The sequence below is a fragment of the Malaya genurostris genome, chromosome 3 (assembly GCF_030247185.1).
Source record: "Malaya genurostris strain Urasoe2022 chromosome 3, Malgen_1.1, whole genome shotgun sequence".
NCBI lineage: Eukaryota > Metazoa > Arthropoda > Insecta > Diptera > Culicidae > Malaya > Malaya genurostris.
In genome coordinates this window covers 150,176,803-150,197,746 of record NC_080572.1, presented here as the reverse complement: position 1 = coordinate 150,197,746, position 20,944 = coordinate 150,176,803, and the positions used below count along the sequence as shown (strand labels likewise).

The 20,944-nt window shown below is 36.8% G+C and overlaps 1 protein-coding gene and 1 long non-coding RNA gene across 8 annotated transcripts in view; one reads left to right on the top strand and one right to left on the bottom strand.

Annotated features, from left to right (window-relative positions):
• Positions 1-20,944, bottom strand: part of LOC131438683 (muscle calcium channel subunit alpha-1) — a 1,458,253-nt gene that overhangs the window by 969,892 nt on the left and 467,417 nt on the right. The window lies entirely within an intron of this gene.
• LOC131438686 (uncharacterized) lies at positions 13,654-14,972 on the top strand. Its single transcript, XR_009230970.1, has 3 exons — positions 13,654-14,244; positions 14,307-14,412; positions 14,486-14,972. It is a non-coding gene; the product is annotated as an uncharacterized LOC131438686 (long non-coding RNA).

The window sequence follows — 20,944 nt, the reverse complement described above, 5'->3', positions numbered from 1 at the left end:
GTTAGCCACCCGCATAAATAATGAAAGAAATAATGAAGTAAATGATAATAAGGAGACGCCAAAGATGTCTTCAAACAGTGCAACTAAAGCAAAGAATAATTTTGAAATAAAAAAATCTCCTAGTAGAAATAGGACAACCGAAAAACATATTAAAACTGATGCAAAGAGTGTCAAAAATGAAGTAATTATCGTCAATGCTGAAGTCTTGGAGGGCAGTTTAGCGAAGTATAATAAATATGAAGTGAATAAAAAGCACGTGAATAAAAATGATAACATTAATGCATCGTATCAGAGCAACTATGAGTTATACAAAAACGACTATCGTTCAGATAGTATGCTCCCCGGTTGTGGGACTAATATTACTCATGAAGAAGAAAAAGATTTTATAGGTGGAGAATGTGACGAGGAAGACAAATGTTTCCTCGATTTAGATTCAAATCAAGACGTAATTCTTACGGAAAATAAAAGATACGGTCAAATAACTGGTCGAGACCGAACGGAAAAAGTATTAGAATCACTAAATATGAATCATCTAAAAAGAGAAAATTTTAGGGATATAGAGAAGATTATGGCATCATATAGCGATGTATTCTATCTGAAGGGGGATAAATTAACTATCACTGATGCGGCAGTGCACGAAATTGAGACCACGTCAAACGTGCCTATCAACAAACGGCAATACAGATTTCCGGAAGCTACAAAGAAGCACATTAATGAAGAAATTGAAGAAATGCGTAGACAAGGTATCATAAGGCCTAGCAAAAGTCCGTGGAATGCACCAGTCCTATGTGTTCCCAAGAAGGACGATGAATTTGGTAACAAGAAATACAGAATCGTGGTTGACTTCAGGGCTTTAAATTTAGTTACGAAGCCATTTGTATACCCAATTCCACTAATTGATGAGATTCTAGATAATCTTGGAAACAGTAAATATTTTTCTACCTTGGATTTAAAATCAGGGTTTTACCAAGTACCAATTAACTCGAAAGATGCGGCCAAGACAGCGTTTTCAACTCCAAAAGGCCACTTTGAATTCACAAGAATGCCTATGGGCCTTCGTAACAGCCCGTCGACGTTCCAAAGATTAATGAATACGGTACTTTATGAGATAGAAGGGGTTAAAGCAATCGTCTATCTGGATGATATAATTGTTTTCGGTGTTACCATCGAAGAACACAATGAAAACCTACGCAAAGTTTTAGAGGCTCTCCGCCGACATAACCTAAAAGTCGAGCCAGGTAAATGCCAAATTATGAAAAATGAAATAAAGTATTTAGGACATGTAATTGACAAAGAAGGAATTCGCCCTATGGAGGACAATATAAAAACAATTAAAGAGATGGCGGCACCAAAAACAGTCAAAGGTGTTCGGTCATTTTTAGGAACAGTAAATTTTTATGGAAAATTCATACCGCACATAGCAGAGAAACGTAAACCTTTGAACGATCTCTTGCGAAAGAATGTTAAGTTTACTTGGACAGAAGAGTGTCAAAAATCTTTTGAGGAATTGCGGAATTTTTTAACTTCTGACACACTGCTAGTTAGACCGAACTATAAAGATACGTTCGTGATCACGACAGATGCCAGCGAGTACGCTATTGGAGCAGTACTTTCCAATGAAAAATCGATCGACAGGCCTATTTCTTATGCAAGCAGAGGTCTAGTAGGTGCTGAAAGAAAATACCATACGATTGAAAAGGAGTTGTTAGCCATCGTATGGGCAGTGAACCGCTTCAAACATTTCATTTATAATCAGAGATTTATTGTATACACTGATCATAGACTGCTAATTTCAATATGGCATTTAAAAGAAACTTCGCCTACGCTAACGCGTCTACGTCTGAAACTTCAAGGGTTGGAAATGGACATTCGCTATAAACAAGGCAAAGACAATGTTGTGGCAGACTTTTTATCCAGACTGCCCGAACAGGCCGAGTCCTTACACCCTATTTCGATAGTCACTAGACAGCAAAAGCGTCGACAACAGCAGCAAGCAGAAAAAAATGAACTTGCGAAGCGGAAAGACGCGGAAAATGAAACAACTTCCCCAAAACAACTGAAAGACGAATTAGGCAGGTTTACGCTATTTAAAAATAAACAAAAGACAGAATGGAATCCGCACATGGACGGATTAGAAAATATCGATTTTGGATGGGACGAAAAGGAAGATTTGGGAGTACTCTCACATTTCGAAGAGTATGAAATATGCATAAATAACAATGACATCAAATTTGATCTGCTGAAATTTTCAAAACAAAAAACTAACGAAAGTGATTTTGATGGTACTTTCGTAATAGTAAACAGTAGATCAGCATATAAAGAACTAGCCGAGCTGATACACTTACCACACGGCTTAAAAGACTACCTAAATGGAAGAGTATTTTCAATCCCAGATCGTAAAATATGGGGATTGGTTCTAAATGGCTCGAGTAGATCAATAACCGATACAAGAATTCTAATAGATGGGTTAGTAGATGCATTCACTAACTGCCCTGAAGACATGAAAAATGCAAAGAACATGCAAATTATCTCTTTTCGAAACATGCAGAAAACCCCTGAGGCAAATGTGTTGAGATTTATTGCCGAGAAATTTGATAAAATTTTCACACTATATGCACCGGAAAAAGACAGGATGTGGGTGCCAGAAAAAGACCGCGAAACTATATTGAAAGAATTCCACGATGCTCCTCTAGGCGGACATGTTGGAAGCAAACGAATGTTGAAAAGAATGAGTCCACTATTCCATTGGACTAATATGCGGAAGGATATTGAAAATTATGTTAAACAATGTAGCTCGTGCCAGAAAAACAAAATCGGTCGAGCGAACAAAATTCCAATGAGAATTACCACGACATCGTCCGAACCGTTCGAGAAATTGTATATGGACATAGTGGTTTTACCCGAGTCAGAATGGGGGAACAGATACGGACTTGTGATGCAAGACGATCTGACTAGATATCTAATTGTAGCACCGATGGAAAATCAAGAGAGTGCCACGGTCGCGCAAACTTTCGTGAATAATTATATTTGTAAATATGGAACACCCGTCGAATTGGTAACCGATAATGGAACCAATTTCGTTAGTTCTCTTATGAAAAATGTATGTAAAATTTTAAAAATTAAGAAAATTACTACAAGTACATATCATCCACAGGCAAACTTGGTGGAACGATCGAATAGGGAACTGAAAACCTATTTAAGACAATACGTAGGTAACGAACCGAAAACATGGGATCAATTACTCCCATTCTTCAGTTTCGAATATAATACCACTGTAAATTCCTCAACGGGTTATACACCGTTTGAATTATTATACGGAAGACGGGCGAACATCCCAAACTCCGTCTACAAATACGATAATGATGGTCTCTACTATGAGGACTACGTCAATGAAATGCGATCTACATTTAAACGACTTCACCATCAAGCCCGGGAGAATCTAATTGCGTCTAAACACAAGCGCAAAGAATTATATGATAAAAACTCCAACGAATGGCAGCCAATGTGGGGAGACTTAGTGTTAGTAAAAGCCAATCCCACAGGCGCAGGACAAAAATTGCAATCACTTTGGAGAGGACCGTATGAAGTAGTTGCTCTTCCTAGTGAGCAAACAACAACTATAAAGAATGGGAATAGACTAGAAAAGGTTCACAATAACCGATTGAAAAAGTATACGGATTGAGAAACTGAACCTTATCACAGAATATTGAGATGATTAAGAAATTATCCAAGAAACATTAGAAAAGTAATAAAAAGATTCAACATGTATACAAAGTGATACACGAAAATAAACATATTGTACTAAAAGTTTCATCGAAAAACTAAATACAAAGGAATAATAGTGAAAACAAAACTAAATTGAAACTCTGAGAGTAATTGAAATAAAGAAAAATAGGATACAGTTATAAAAGAAATTAACAGCAAACATCATACAATGATACGTTGACATAAGAATTCAACGAAAAACTTAAAACCACAGTGTAAGGAAAACAATGGATAAAATAAAAACATGAAAAATATACCAAGAAGGGAAAAATGTCAGCGACATATGTAAGATGAAAGTCGAAATGAATCAATTCGAACACGAAAAAAAAACATGATTGCGAGCAGAAGGATATTAAAACCGTTAAGAGGGTAATATACACATGTTTTACGATGTTATTAAAAAAAAAAAGTACGAGAGTCAATAAGAAATAAAATTATACTTCTGCGATGAAACAAACACAATGAAAACAAATGGACACCAAACGAAGAAAAAAAATAAGGTGAAACTGATGATTATAAACTGATGATAATAAAGATACATCAGAGGGACAATAAAGCAATAGGTTACATTGTCAAAGAAGATATATAATGGGGGGAAAACATATGAAGAAGAAAAAAGAGAGAGTATACTTAAAGAAACTCAAACATATGGTTGAAGTAATACAAAGTGGAAACAAACTATGGGAAAATATGGGATTTTAATGATCCTAGATGAGTCAACCAATCTAGAATATTCTAATATTTTATAAACATGGGAATCATGTCATACACAGCAATACCGTGCTGGTCATAAGAAAATAAAAAAGTTGAATTCAAGAGGAAGATTATAGATGTGAGCAAAATGTGTTTTTGGGAGGAAGCTATAATGCTACAAATTAAAAATGAACTGGGGAAAAGTTACAATGCGTTTAGAAAAAAAAGAAGCGTACATTACACAAGGAAGGTAAACATAATGGTATAGAATACGGAAACAATGTTATGCATAAGGAGAATTTCTATGGTGAAATAAAATGGTTTATCATTCAATAGCATAAAACTAACACTGGAAATATACTAAAAGAATACTTCGAATAAAAAAATAAATAAAATAGTGATGAAATATGACTGATACGACAAGAAAAGGATAAGACACAAGCGAACAGACTATCAAAACGACGCTGGCCAGCAAATAATTTCTATATAATGTATGCATTTATGCAATGATACTAGTATGAGTGATCAAGTGTGTGCGGACAAGGGGATCGCGACCCCGGAATGAAAAAAATGAAAGATGCATACAATATGAATGAATTGAGGATTTCTTAAGTGCAAATTACGCACTCAAATCAAATTGTCAATAAAATACAGATACGACAATATGAACATGTAAAAGTTACGAAAACACAATGAAAGTATGATACAACAAATTATTAAAATATTATATACCAAAGAATTCATGGGGGATTACAAAAATACATATATATATATGAAAACTCTGCCACTAACAAACTAATAATATTTTAATACTTTAGAGGTTCCCATTACTATTGGAAAAATATTATAACCCAGATTTGAGTTTATTTTTAGAAAGGAATGGAAGGCAATTTATTTTTAGAAAGGAAAAACAGGAACACGTACCGAAAGAACCAGCTCAAGTAGTGGGGGAGAGAAACTGCGGCATGAGTACTACACAACCGACCAGTATTAGAACGGAAGGACGACTTCTGAAGCTATGGAGGCAAGGATGGTAAGACACCATTAAAATGAACACGGCATAGAAGCCAGTTGCGGGAAAAATTTCGAAAAAAAAAAGGTTTAGAAAAATTCATTATAACCTGCAACAAGCATGCGCATGCCGCAACTTTAACAACAATTGTATATCCACAGACAGACGTATTGTCGACAGACGGGTTGTCGACCTGTATCTACAGGTTAAAGGTACCTCAACAAAAAAAATATATATATATATATAAGTAAACATAAAAACCTCTCGATTGATGGAAAAGTACACGAGACAACATATAGACAAATAAATATATCGCAGAAACACTTAATGAAAAAAAAAATAGATTCAACTGATAGAAAGAAGAAATATGATAATGGAAAAAAAAAATTACGATGCACAAAGTTATGATAACGAAAAAAATATAAGAGAATATGATGCACAATGCGATTATTAAGAGAAAAAAATATATATATATAAATAACAATCATAGAATAGAAAAATGATTATACTAAAGGCACAGAGTCATGCAAAACGAATAGGAGTTTTTTTTTTGGAGTCCCAAACTGTGTGTGTGCCCGAAAATAGTCGTCGCAGAAGGAAGGATGTCAGTAGCTTAGCCAAGCTACCTAATAGAACGAGAGGGTGTGATCGGATGCGGTGGCAAGTTGAAGACAAAGGGAACCGGGGAATCACCAAGACGTCAGAAGGAAGAACAGCAGAGCTGAAAAATCGAGGCCAAAAAAATTGCGGAAAAATTTAGCATGGAAGACGTAATAACAAACCGAAATAATGGCAACGTTACAAATTGCTACATCAACAAGTACAAATGATAACAAAACAAGAAGGAAGTAAATGCAGTCAACACAGTTAAAGATGACTTGCGCGGGTATGCAACAGCGTTACAAACTGCTACCCTATAATTTATTCAGTGAGCATCGTCAAAGCTCAACTGAGTACCATAAACCAATATATGAAAATCAAAGCTTATTAATACGTGAAAAAAATTAAACAGTTGGTTGTTTAAAAATACACTACGAAGAAGATAACCACGAAATCAAATGCAATGCATCAAAGTTGCTAGGAGCCTCAACACATTGTACCAAACGAGAAGCCAGGATGAGAAGCAACAATACAGAATACCAATATTACTGCTGACAGTAATCCCAATGATGTCCAAAATGCAACGGTCAATTTTCAACTATGCCCAATGAAGCGAGTACATAAGCAATGAGAAGCCCTAATACGTATCACCAACACAGAAGAACGAGCTATTAGGAACGAGAACGACACGGAACCCAGAGTCCGAGACTAGCAACCGTTCGATCACTCCCACAGATAAAGCAACAATAGAAGCATACCATGGAGCAGGATGGCGTCAGAGGAGAACACACACACACACACGGACCATCGTAAGGTTAGGAAATTTAACTAACGTATAGCCAACAACGAAAAATAAACCAATTGGCAATTGTAAATACGGAAATTTGTGATCCAGCTACCAACCTCAATGTTATAAACCAACGCATTCGACTTGATGTCTACCCTTCAGGTAACATCAAGCTCAGTAAGTAAGGGGGCATGCAGCGCCCTTAGCAAATTTTCCTTCGAATTTGCTAATATTGTAGAAAAAGTAGGAAATTGTGAAGGAAACTCTCATATCAGCGTAGCTGCAGCCTTCAAGTATAAAATTTGTTATTGAAGCGTGCACATTTGCGAGCATTAGTCATCGCAACGATGTTTAAGAAACTTTGTTATAAAACCATAGACAGTTCCGGGCATTAGTCAGCGCGGCAATGTTGTAAAAACAAAGTTATATTTTTTTACAGACACTGCCTCTGGCCTAGCGACAGTGGTTTCGGCTTTCGGTAGAACTTCGCGAGAAAGTCGGATGAACTTTCTACTTGAAACCACAAGCTCGGCTTGTACTAAAATCTTCGGGCTTCACCCGAAAGTAAATGTTAGGAGCTTAAAAACCCATAGTTGGGTAGAGTTAGGAGTCAGTTAAATTTTAACGAGTGCGCGGTAAATAGCCGTTGGTCTCGGGCGTCGGCCCGTAGACAAATTAGCAGTTAAATTTCAACGAGTGCGCGGAAAATATCCGTTGGTCTCGGGCGTCGGCCCGTAGACAAATTAGCAGTTAAATTTTAACGAGTGCGCGGTAAATAGCCGTTGGTCTCGGGCGTCGGCCCGTAGACAAATTAGCAGTTCAATTTCAACGAGTGCGCGGAAAATATCCGTTAGTCTCGGGCGTCGGCCCGTAGACAAGTTAGTAGCTAGTTCAGTTCAGTTCGGAGTATAATACAGTAGCTATAGGAACATGTGTGCATTGTGAGACTTGAGTATCAAGTGACATCAAAATCAAGTGAGAAATATTGTTTATAATGGGATATAATAGATTTCGGAAGGCACCTAAAGAATTGAGTGAAAGATTGCTGTAATGAGTGAAGATTTAATAGTTTCATGTGCAGGTTTGATATTCACATGTAAAAAAAAAATAGTTAGACACAACCATTGTTCGTGTTAGGGTAGTGTTGATAATATATGACAACAAAAGTACGTGTTGAAGAATAACTTCTTTTATTAATGTAAACAAGTAAATGTGGAGACATATATCCGACGAGTTCACCATGAAGTGTTGTGAATAGTTGAAACTCAAAAAAGGTGAATTTCGTGATATTAATCTCAAATACGTGGATGAATCAATACAATGACATAAAAGAGAAACCGAATTGGAGAGTGTTACTCCGTATAGAACTGAAAGAAACATCCTCTTCGTTATTCCTCTTCCGCCACCGCTCGGCCGGAAGCTTGCACCAGTAATACCAGAATGGCCGGGTACCCATAAGAAGTAAACAGCATTTGAAATGCTGAGGTCTTCAATTTGAGTTCGACATGCGATCACTAGATTCGACCGTGAGTCATTTGAACTGAGTGCTTTTAAGGCTGCCTGACTGTCGGAACAAAAATAAATTCGTTTACCACAGATCCTCTGCTGAAGTGCCGATTGTACTCCACCCAGAATTGCGTAGATTTCTGCTTGGAACACAGTACAGTATCTACCAAGTGAATGAGACTGCTTCAGCCTCATTTCACGACAGTAGACACCAGCACCAGCACGACCATTCAACAGAGAACCGTCCGTACAACAAACTATGTGTTCATCAAGTTGTCGTTCCAGACAACCAGACAACCATTCCTCACGAAGAGGATAGCTCACATTGAATGTTTTGAAAGGAAAACTGCATGTGAGAGTTAGGTCACTAGGAGCGAGTAAATACTCATCCCACGAAACCATTTGAGACCACAAGCGAGGCTGGTAGCATAATCTAATGGGTTACTGTTCCAAAGCCCTGTAACCCTAAGACGGTATGCACAAGATAATGCTTCTTGTTTTAGGAACACATGTAGTAGTTTAATACACAGTAGCGCCTCTAGAGCAGCAGTAGGAGTTGTCGTGAATGCTCCTGTCATCGCCATTAGGATCATCCTAATCCTTCCATTTAGCTTTGACTGAACTGTCGCGACTTCTCCTTTCTGCCACCATACAAGACATCCATATGCTGAAATTGGTATAACAATAGTTGTGTAGATCCAATGAATATATCTGGGTTTGAGTCCCCATGATTTTCCAAAAGCTCGTCTGCATTGGCCGAAAGCCATGCAAGCTCTTTTAATTCTGAAGTCAATGTGAGCAGACCAATACAGTTTTGAGTCAAGAATAACCCCGACGTATTTAACTTGTTCGACCACAGTCACCTCTGAACCAAAGAACTGCAACGGACGAGCTCCTATGATTATCCTACGATGAGTGAAAAGCACCATTGATGTTTTGCCCGGATTTACAGATAATCCAACCTAACAACACCATTGTTCAACAGATCGCAGGGCTTGCTGCATTAAATCAAAGAGAGTGTTAATGCTTATACCGGTCATCAATATATGATAATCGTCGGCAAAACCATAAGTCGGAAATCCAAGGTTATTAAGTTTCCTTAACAAACCATTTAGGTTCCATAAAAGTGGGGATAGTACACCACCTTGAGGACACCCACGGACACTCAGCTTTCTAATCTCTGCTTGCCGAAGTGATGAACAAAGAAGTCGATTGCTAAGCATTGCGTGTATCCAATTTGTGATACTTGAAGGTATGCCATGACCACGGGCTGCTTCCAGAATTGAATTGAAAGACACGTTATCAAAGGCACCTTAAAATATGATTTAGGATATGAAATGATTTAGAGATATGATTTAGGATTTTTCAGAATTCATGAACAAAATTAGAATATGAATTTTAGATCTAGATTCTGAAACTAAATATAAGGTCTGAACACAGAACCTTGATTAAATTGACTGAATTGAAAATTGCTAAAAATAACTTCAGTTCCTTACTTCTAGAACTAAATTTATGACCTGAGTTTTTGATCTAGATTCCGAAAATTTGCAGCTGAAATCGGAGCGTGTCCCAAATTTATATATTAGTTCTTTAATTTTAACAGTTATAACCATTTAACAAATTACGCAAAGCGGTTTTTTAGAACCACTAAAACTTTTCCAAAGGATTTTGAGAAATTTATTACTACTAGTATCTAAATCTACAAAACTGTATTTGTTCCGTGTTATTTAATTGTATGTTTGCCGTCAATTAGTCGTACTGTAGTATAGATGCATCGTTAAAATTCTGAAAACGAAGCAATTAAAGTTGAAAAATATACACAATCTAATACGAATGATGATATTTATCCAGAAGTGAGAAAGAAACATGTCAGTTTTATTCGTATTCGCGTCCTCCAGTTATGTCTGCGACATTACCCACCCGTCTTTTTTTGGAATGTTACTATTGTTGTTTATTGTTGTTTATATTACAGTTCATCTGACAATGTATGTCTTATTGAAAATTAATGTAAAAGTAAAACTTAAAGTACATTATTACGGTAGACAACACGAAAACGATCAAGTAATCTAAGATGAAAAAAGTACGGGTGTGTAATGTCAGCGACATAACTGGATGTCGTGAATACGAATAAAACTGACATAATTGATCGATTGTGTGAAGATATGTGCCTGACTACCTCAAAATCAAAAACCAAGCCACGACCATCAAATGGGTTGTATAGAGTAAAGCAAAATGTCGCATAATTCTTTGAGTATTATTATGATTCTAAAAAGAACCGAATAGAAGAATTCTAGAATAAGGAACTGGAATTTGGAAACTGAAATCAATTCCGGAATATAGTTCCAGAATCCAGTTTCAGAACGCAGGCTCTGAATTCTAAACCTATATTCCGGAACTAAAATCTGAAACTTGAAGACGACTTCTCGCTACGACTACCGAAAAGCAAATGAGAACTGCTCTCATTATTGACGCTTTCATTGACGACTGCTCCACCTGACGACTGAAGTCCAAATGAGAGTTGTGACCTGAGCGTTTGAGGTTTTTAACCACGCAGAAGGTGCACTCTCCGAAGCTGCTGGTCTCATAACGTCTGCTTGCATCCAACGCACAAGAAGAAATGATCGAATTTCGACCACGGTTCTTTTTTTATACGCAGTCAGTTGAAGATATGTGCCTGACTACCTCAAAATCGTCGTCCTTGCGCGAAAAAGCCAAACAAAAGTAAAGAGTTTTCCGCGTTGTTTTCAAAGTTTTAGAAAACTTAATATTTGGGTTGTTTGTGGTTATTTCACACTGTTCAAAATATTACCCTAAATTCCTGATCATATTTTTGATGAAATGGTGAAAGAATTATGTTGCTGCCTTCAATACAAGTCGAGATATTCACGATTAAGTTCTGCCCATTCTTCCATATGGCTAATTTTGAAAAGGCACCCCATAGTAAAGTAAGTCGTATTCACGACAAAACATTAGACGACACGTTGAAATTAAAATATTCGGTAAATTCATTGAATCGTAGGCAAACGCATCTGAATGGTGCATTTTGACCATATAGTGGGTTAAGAGTTTCCAATAGCAGAATTGGTCGTTGTCGAAGAGGCCTCTCAGGAGTATACAAATTTAGTCGCTCGAGTAAAGCAGGGCAGTCTACACTACCTATAAGCAGTTTCGCAGCAAATGATGCTTGAGCATATGCTCTTCTCAATTCCAAAGGTTCAAGATTTAGTAAACGGCAACGGTCCTCGTATGACGGTAGCTGCGTTGGATTAGACCAAGGTAAAACCGGAATGCGTATGTCACGAATTTTCGTTGAATTGCCTCAATCCTGGTAATCCAATTAGAATGGAACGGGCACCATACAATCGCATTAGATTCGAGCACTGACCGAACCAGCGAGCAATATAAGGATCTGAAACATAACGGATCACGGAACTCAGACGAAATCTGAAAGATGAAGCTCAGTTTACGAATGATGTTGTCATAGTGTAACTTGAAAGTAACTTCACGAACCAGAATCACGCCAAGATCTTTAATGTGCTCTGTTCGGGCGAGGGAGCGTCCTGAGATTGAGTAATCGAAAGTAACTGGAGCTTTTTTATGGTGGAAGGAAATAATCCTGCATTTTTTTACGCTTAAGCCCAAAAGGCTGTTAGAGCACCAATTTTGGAATACATTCAGCATTTTTTGTAATTCGATGCAGTCCGAAAGGCAACTGATGATTTTAAAACTTTTTGTGTCGTCTGCGTGAATTGTACAATCCAGTGGCAAAAGCAGAGACACATCGTTTATGTAGATCGAGAACAGCAGCGGGCCGAGTATGCTACCTTGTGGAACTCCGGAAAAGTTCGAAAACTCATCCGACATAACTGAGCCAATTAAAACTCTCACACAGCGTTGCGATAAATATTGTCTGAACCAACAAACACGAGTGGAAACACCAAATAATCCTAATTTTTTTAAAGAAGGATTCCATGATCTACCCGGTCGAATGCCGCCTTAAGATCGATGTAAGCCGCATCAATCTGCAACCCGCTGTCCAAATTCCGCAAACAGTTTGAAGTGAACTGCATGAGATTTGTCGAAACCGACCGTTTTGGAAAGAAACCATGTTGTTGAGAATGTATATAATTTTTGCAACAGGAAAACAAAATGTCGTTCACGATGATTTCAAACAGCTTGGAGCAAGCACACTATGATGTTATTCCTCGATAGTTAGCAACATTACGCTTGTCGTACAAAACATTTCAGAAAAGTTTAATTTTGAACTATTTGAGATTATGTCACACAACTGAAAATTTTATCATGAAATTGTGATCATATTTCCGATGGCATGTCGCAAGAATTATGTTGATTCGTTAGATACAGCAGGAGATATTCACGATCAAAAACTTATCACTCTCTCAGAGGGTAAATTTTGAAAAGGCGTCCCATAGTAAAGTAAGTCGTATGCACGACAAAAGAAAAACAAGAAGTGCAGCGTATGATGTCGCGATACAAAGAAAATTAGCCTCCACTATAAGCACTCGTAAGGCATCAACCGAATTCAACTCCAGTCGAAAACCGATCTTAATGAATTAGAATCTCAAAACAGCTAACAATAATAACGAAAAAACGAAAGAGTGATTAGATCCGTGACCTCGGTGGATGATTTAGCCATCGAAGGATACAATCGCTCAGAGAAGGGGCTAATTTGAAGTTAACAGCTTTAAAAATGGTTTTACTGTTGGCATGAAAGCAATTAAAATTCTCTTAAAAGCGGCAGAAATATTTAAAGTTGTGAAAATTCAGTCCATAACAGGAAACTAGATTAGTCCAGCACCTAGTTTGTTCTCTGAAAGATTTTCAGGGACGCTTGGGGATTTTATAGTCCCGGGAAGTGGCGTGAGTTCCATCTCGAAATTGAGTTTTCCGAGACCAAGAGCTTTTTGCTTTGGTGGTTTGTCACGATTCCCGTTAGTTGTAACTTTTCGAAGCCCTTCGGAAGACACCTTCGAACCCTTACTAGGGAGCTTATTACAGGATTTATTTATTCTTTTCGTACAGATATGAGGTACCGCCGAAGACGGAACTTCTAAAGGGTCCTCCGAATCGCTCTCGTCAGTTGACAATCAGACATATGGGTTCGTTGTCTGTTTAGGAGGGGTGGCACTCTTAAGCTTCTCGGTAAAGAAACGCTTGGAGTGTTCCTTCAGAGAAGGTTTCATCCGATCTCCTCGCAGCTTTTACGCGGGACATGCCATTAGGTCATGCGACCCTCTTTACAGTAGAGACACTTTTCAGCATCCTTGTCTGTCGCCTGCACTTGCCGACTTGATGATAAAAACGTTACTTGATCGCGTGATGGAGACAATCGACATACCGATTTCGTTTTTCTGGTACCTCAAGATTTTTTATTGGAATGTTAGATGGACGGAATCGATCTACTAGCATAATTAGTGACATTCTTTTAATATTATTACATATATCATGTAGTTCCGGAACCAGAAATCGATTTTAAATAAAATTCTGAATCCTTTAATGGGAGCATAGAGTCTAAGCGACGACACGACCAGGCACTTCGAAGAAAAATCGATACTAAAATTGTTTGTTGACGATTTACCGTCAGTTACCACAAATATAGCGACCCCTTGATAATGATAAAAATAATCTTCTCAAGCAACACTGTTCAAGTTGCTCCAGAATAAATAAACAAACATTCCGTGATCGCAAAACATGCGGGGAAGCATAATAGGGTTAAAATGTCGAGAATGTACAAAATATTGTGGAAACTATTGATTAGGAAGTGTTTCAGGCAAGAGGACATATATGTACGTTGGACTGCTGAATGAGACCTCATGATAGGATCGTGTAAAAAGTGAAAACATTTGGATTCGTTGGTATGGTAAGATTCACTCGACATATTTAGTGAGATAAATTAGAAAATTAAAAACTTATTTCAATCAGAATGCCCTTTGGACTTTGATGAAGAACAAGTATCAGTGAACTACCGGTAAACACCTGAAGTGCACCATCTGTTGCATTTGGCACAATAGGCGATTCTGAATAAAGAGTGATAAGATTTGTCTTGCATGAATAATCGCTAAATTAAGTAATTGATTTACCAATCTTTTTGTTAATTTCAGTTTCATACCAAGAAAAAAAAATTGTAATTTAAAATTCTCAGCGAATCGGAGAAATAATCCAGACAAATGATGAATGATAAAAGTTCTGCACGAGAAAGCTACCACGAAGTCAAGTGGTTAAAACGAAAAATAAAACATAACTTAAATGACACTTATTGTTAACAAAATATTTTCGACGCATTAGATTTCATACCAAGGATATTGATTTTTTTATTTGTTTATTTGGGTTCTCATCTCAGAATTTCAGTAGTATTGTTTTATTAATCGTAATGGTTAGTATTGTTTTATTAATCGGGTCTAGAAACAACGATCATACAGTAGTTAATATGGAGATTCATGTGCTTAATTTCGTAAAGAGCTTCTAATGGCGTTTTTTTTTATTGGGATTTTTATGGATTTATAGGAAACCATTGAACTTTAAAATGAGAACATTGAAACTTGTCAAAGGTGACATTATTCATACTTATCAGGTAATCGCCATTGGCATATTTCGTCAGTGGTTTGGGTGTTCTCAGTGTTTGGGTATTGACCACAAACGGGTTCCATCTCCACTAACTACGATAAGCGAAGTTCGTATGATGATATCTTTACAGTATCGATAAACTTATCGATTTACTGCTCTGACACATAACGATGCTGGAGGATTTGCAAATTTACTGCGATAAGACCTTCCATTAGAGGCTGTTAGCCAAATTTTAATTTTCCGCGATTTACATTACTATTCGGAGTTGTTTTTTGTTTACATTTCTCATGTCTCTTATATATAGTAACCAAGGTTATAGTAACTGTTATTCAAAATCAACAACCTGTGTTGCCAGTTAAATTTTTTGTTCAAGAGATTTCGTTTTGACATTACCAGTTACTGAGGGGTAGTTAAATTTGCGATGCAGTTTTGAATAGTGAGTGGCAGGTCGTGTCGTCGGTCTAAGTTTGTAAAAATCAGTTAAGCCATTTCCGATAAAAATTATTGAAATTACTTTTCACACACAAATTAGCTTATATCGACGAACTTCTTTGAATTGTATATAAGGGTATGAGAAGTTGTGTTTTTTCAGCAATTATTGTTGCAAGCAGTATAAATATGAAATTGTTTTGAAATTGAAAATACTGTCATCAGATCTTTCTAATACAATGTTCAAACGTTTATGTTGCCAAAAACAAACCGTGCTAAAATCGGAACGTCATGAAAAACGGTGCTGCGGTATTTTAGGTGATAAGAAACAATTTCATAAAAAAGTATTGAAAATCGTGTTTCACTTTGCTTTGCCAAACATCGCTTTATCATCAAGCGCGTAGAACTCATATTACTGGAATAAGGTGAAAAATCGCTTGCACAAAAACATCGATATTTTAGTTAGAATTGGACGGATTTTAACAATCTATAGCTATTACCGTGCGGAATCTAAGTCTAAAGACATATTATGACATATTCATAGCGAATTCTATACCTATTTTTTATATTTATGAAAAAAGTAAAACGTGAACTTAATTCTCAAGCTGCTAAACTGTTGATCCGATATACATAGTCTCTTTAGAGAACTCATTCACAAAAATATAACTCGTGATTTGATCACAATAAAAATGTGCAAAGCCTACTTTGATAAAAAATCATTTCAACAACTTATTTCCCTTAAGATTTGGAAAAACGATGTCTGCTACAAAATGTTAGAATTTCTAACGAGAAAAACCTTTTCAGAAGAAACCATAGATCTAACGCGAAAAGTTTCGGGTATATGAAGAATTTTCGTTTGAAACCCTTTCCAATCTTTTTCACAAGGCAGGCAGTCTATTGTATCTGTGTACAAGTTTTACTTACTCATTTATTAGCATATTCCTTTTTCGTTCTATTAATTCTTATTTGCTATGATGGATTACATATTCATTTTTATAAGATTGGGATTACAATCCAATTCATTTAATGGATGGCATCTTACACCATCACCAGCACGTATGAAAACATTGTTTAAATTTACATCTTGTGAGACTAATTCTTAACTGTTCAAATGTGTAAGTTTACACGCCTGCTTGAAAGGCTGAACCGACGACACGACCAGGCACTCCGAACAAAAATTGGCAATGAAATTGTCTGTTAACGATTCACCGCCAGTTACCGCAAATATAGCGACCCTTTGATAATGATAAAAATAATCTTCTTGAGCAACACTGTCTAGGTTGCTACGAAATAGTTACCAAGGAGCTCCAAAATAAATAAACAAATAATTTAAAAAAACGCAAAAGATACGCGAATGGTACACATTTTTACAGATTTTGTTCAATATTTCAGTAACTTCTACTGTGAAACCTAACCAGTCAACATGTTCTAGCTGCATGCGGTGGTGGATTCGCAAAGACAGGAGTTGCAAATGGTTTCGTAAGAAATCAAATTCATGATCGAGAAATATAAACAATTTATCGATCGAGCGTTTTTTAATGTTCTAACGGTAATGATGTAGAATACGAATACAAAATTAAAAAATGATGTAGAATACGGATACAAAAATAAAAAATAAATTTGTTCCCGATCGTCTGGATTGAATTCTTGAATGTATCGAGGCCAGCCCGCGCCCTGATTCAAACATAGGTGCCACAATTCTCGTTCGGTAGAATGGCGCTCAAAATTCGGGAATGTCCCGGTACGACGGTTATTCAGGGTAGAACGTGTACGATTGCTACGGCTTCAAAAGAGATAGACGCATCGATCGGCGTGATTCATTTCGACTATTTAGTCGTAATTAAGGGTTTCCTTCAGGATCAGGAATTCCGCTTGAGTTCTCGGTTTGAATACGTTAAAGCACAAAATCTATTTCATTAGCTCGTGCGCCTCGATGATCAGCTGATGCGATTCGCGATCAGTCATGATAACCAGATGTTTCGAATAGGGATTTTCCGCATATTTCTTCGCTTTTCTCGGTGAGCGAAATAAGACCAACGGATTAATGTATACCGAAGTATTTGATCTGCAATGGAGGGTAAAATAGAGTTAATGTCCTTGGTAAATTGATGATTCATAGCTAGTACAAGCGAATATGCCCTGCTAGCAACTTTTTTCTAATCAATCCGCGCCCCGATTTTCTACCGCCAGTTCACCATGCGCTACGCACATCTAGTAAAATAGCTGCTATATGTCTCCCTTTTCGGGGTGTTTTGGGCGAAAGTCAATACTAAGCTCGTCCTATTTTTTTTTTGGTTAACTGAAATCCGCATTTCTTCTGGTTCACAGAAACAATTTGTTTTTGTTTTGAAATTATTTATATAGTACGTTCCATTGAAAAAAAAAAAACATTCGTTGCCATGGTTCTGGTAACTGTTATCTAAAATCAAAAGTTTTCGACTTTTGTTGCCAGTGTCAATAGATTCTCAAGCAACTTCGTTTTAACATTACCAGTTACTGAGGGGTAGTTAAATTTTCGATACAGTTTAGATAGACGAGTGGCAGGTCGTGTCGTCGGCTGAACCATTTCTGTAATATTTTGTCTGTCTACGAAATATGTTCGTATGAAATCAACCATGCACAGAAAAAAATGAAATTAACACGATTTATATTTGTAAATAAATAGTGCTATGAAATGGACATCCGTTGAATCGAAAACTCGATTCAAAACCATCCTCAATGTAAAACTAAATTTGAATGCATTAATTTTTCAATGAATATGACCGTGTATTTATATTGACGCTTAGTTTTGCTTAGTTCATACTTTGAAAAATAAAGCACAATGAAGTAATTTTAAATTCAATTTCATGCTTCAAATATACGCTGTAAATGTTATACCGCTGACAGACATGTGATTTCCGTACAATGATTTCTGTACAACGTTGTACGCGTACAACGATGAGGTGCCAGACATGTTTTGCGCACAGAATGAATGTACTGTGAAACGAAACAACTCAAAATTTAGCTTAATTTCCCAACTCCGATGATCGATAATACAGAAACCAATAATTTTTGCGGTTTGAAGTGTATTACTAGCAACTAATTTATGACAGATATAATCAATGTCTCTCTTAGCTATTAAACTACTTATGTGTGAGTGTTCATTGGATGACAGCATCACTCATATCAAATTTTATGGTTTTAAGCTACCTTTTGACCCGTTTGTTCTGAGATACAGGAATTTTTCCTTCATTGTTTAAATGTAATCAGCATTAGGGAAAATTAGATGTTCATAATTTTGATGTTCTACCGTAACATTCACTGATAAAAATATAAAACAAATATAAATATCGCTAAATTTATGTTTGAGCTGTTAGTGGAATATTTTCACTAATAGTAAGGAGTGTATCGAAAAGTAGTTTGCAACATTGATTATTGAATATAAAAGCGGAAAAAAAACATATTTTGACTACAGTTTTCGATATATTGTAGAAAAATTAAATTTCTATGCATTTCACTGATTATTGAAGAATATCCTAGTTTCTGTGAAACGCTCGAACTTTGGACTTTTGTGACTTTCCTGGTGGCAGCTGTCCAGTTTTTTTTTGAGCTCCTGCATGTTTTGGGATACTGTACCTTCCTTCCGAAAGTACCGCTTGACAGTTACCTTTCAATTGGCCGAAGATTCGGGCAGTTCGATGGGTTGATGTCCTTTTCCACGAATTGTACATTATTTTTTGACAACCACTGTAGAACGAAGTTGGCGTAGTGGGCTGAAGCCAAATGCAGCCAGAAGAGGGGAGGAGCCTTATGCTTTCTGTACAGTGGCAGCAGTCTCTTCTTCAAACATTCTTCCTCGTACACCGTGGCGTTAATTGTGCCATTCGTGAAGAAAATCGACGACCGCAAACCACAGGTACAAATTGCTTGCCAGACCAACACCTTTTGCTCAAACTTTTCCATCGCCACCGTGGTGTCAGCGTCGTCCAGGTCCTGGTACACCGACTTCGTATAATATTGCGGTCTGGGCAGCGCTCAAGAGTCTTCCTTGGCGTAGGTTTCGTCGTCGATCAGGATGCATCCGTCTTTATTCTGTAGAATCCGGTTTTACAGTTTTCGCGCTCTTGTTTGGGCCTGAACTTGCTGTACCAGGGACTTTTCCGGCACCTTCTTGTACGTTTTCAGGGAGTTCTGAACTTTGATCCGTTGAATCATCCCGATGCTGGTCTTGAACTGCTTGGCCAAATCCCGCGTCGACACCGATGAGTTTTTCCTGATGTACTCAACCACTTTTAAGTCCCGGGCTGGCTGGGACCCGTTTTCCTACCGGATCGGGGCAAATCCTTCATGGAAAGGGTCTTACCGAACTTCTTGATAATATTTCTGACACTGGTGTGGTGCACTTTCACCCGTTCTGCAATTTCGTTGTACGTGACACCACTTTCTGAGCACCAAGTGTGCAGAATTTTCTTTGGCGTTTCCGGATCAATTCGACTCATCATTGAAACGATGAACCGTACCGAAGCCAATCGATTGCACAGCTGTTATTGACATGTAAACAAACATGCTGCACAAAATTAAGCCATTTCAGAGTAATAACTGTTTGAATGTTGCTAACTACTTATCGATACCACTCCTTACTGTTGTTTTACCGTTTTGTGACATAGTAGAATTGAACAGTACAACAACAGTTCTATTAGGGAAATATAAATATAAAATGGAGGAAATATGAAAAGCTTTTAGAACTAATTTTCGGAACACGAGCACTATTTGTTTTTGCAACGACCCTGATTTCTACCAAAAATGTGATAAATAACTAAATTTTGTTTGTAAACCATGCCGACTTTTGCCAAATCCGCATACATTTCAAGTTGTTCAGTCATACTTTCTTTTTGACCCGCACATTCACGATAAAAATACAAGCACACTTTTAACATTTAGTCTTAAAATAGTAAATAAATCTAAGATATTATTAGTATGTAACCATCAAACACGGCATGGCACACACACATATTCCAGAAAAATTCTATCAACGTAATAATTTATTCACTACTACTAGACTGGAATATAATCTCATAATGGTTTGATTAAGATTTTGAGGAGTTTATATGTAGTTGTTATGCTATATTAATGAAGTAACACTAAAACTACTACAAGTATTTCTTAAATTGAATATGCAACTTGGTACGTGTTCTGCTTCAATTTACTCACACTGAAAGATACGATTCGCTGTTCTCTATTCATACCCACAATAAGACTCTTTGTAAACAATTTGAAAACAAATTTTCTTTCCATCCAACGGCATTCAACCCGATGACACAAGACGAAGTAGTAAGAAGATTTAGAGTTTCCAGAAGTGAATATAGGGGACAGATGTGATAAATGGAATTTCGATAGGTCATCAATAATTTGAATTGGTTTATAGATGAATTGAATACTTATCGTTTATTATTACCACATGTGCAATCAAAATATGAATCATTATGTTTTTAAATCCATTTCAACAATAAATTTATTTGTTATGGAATAGAAAACAATTACTCAATGGTGCTGATTTTCTGTACAAATATGAATAAATTATTATTAAA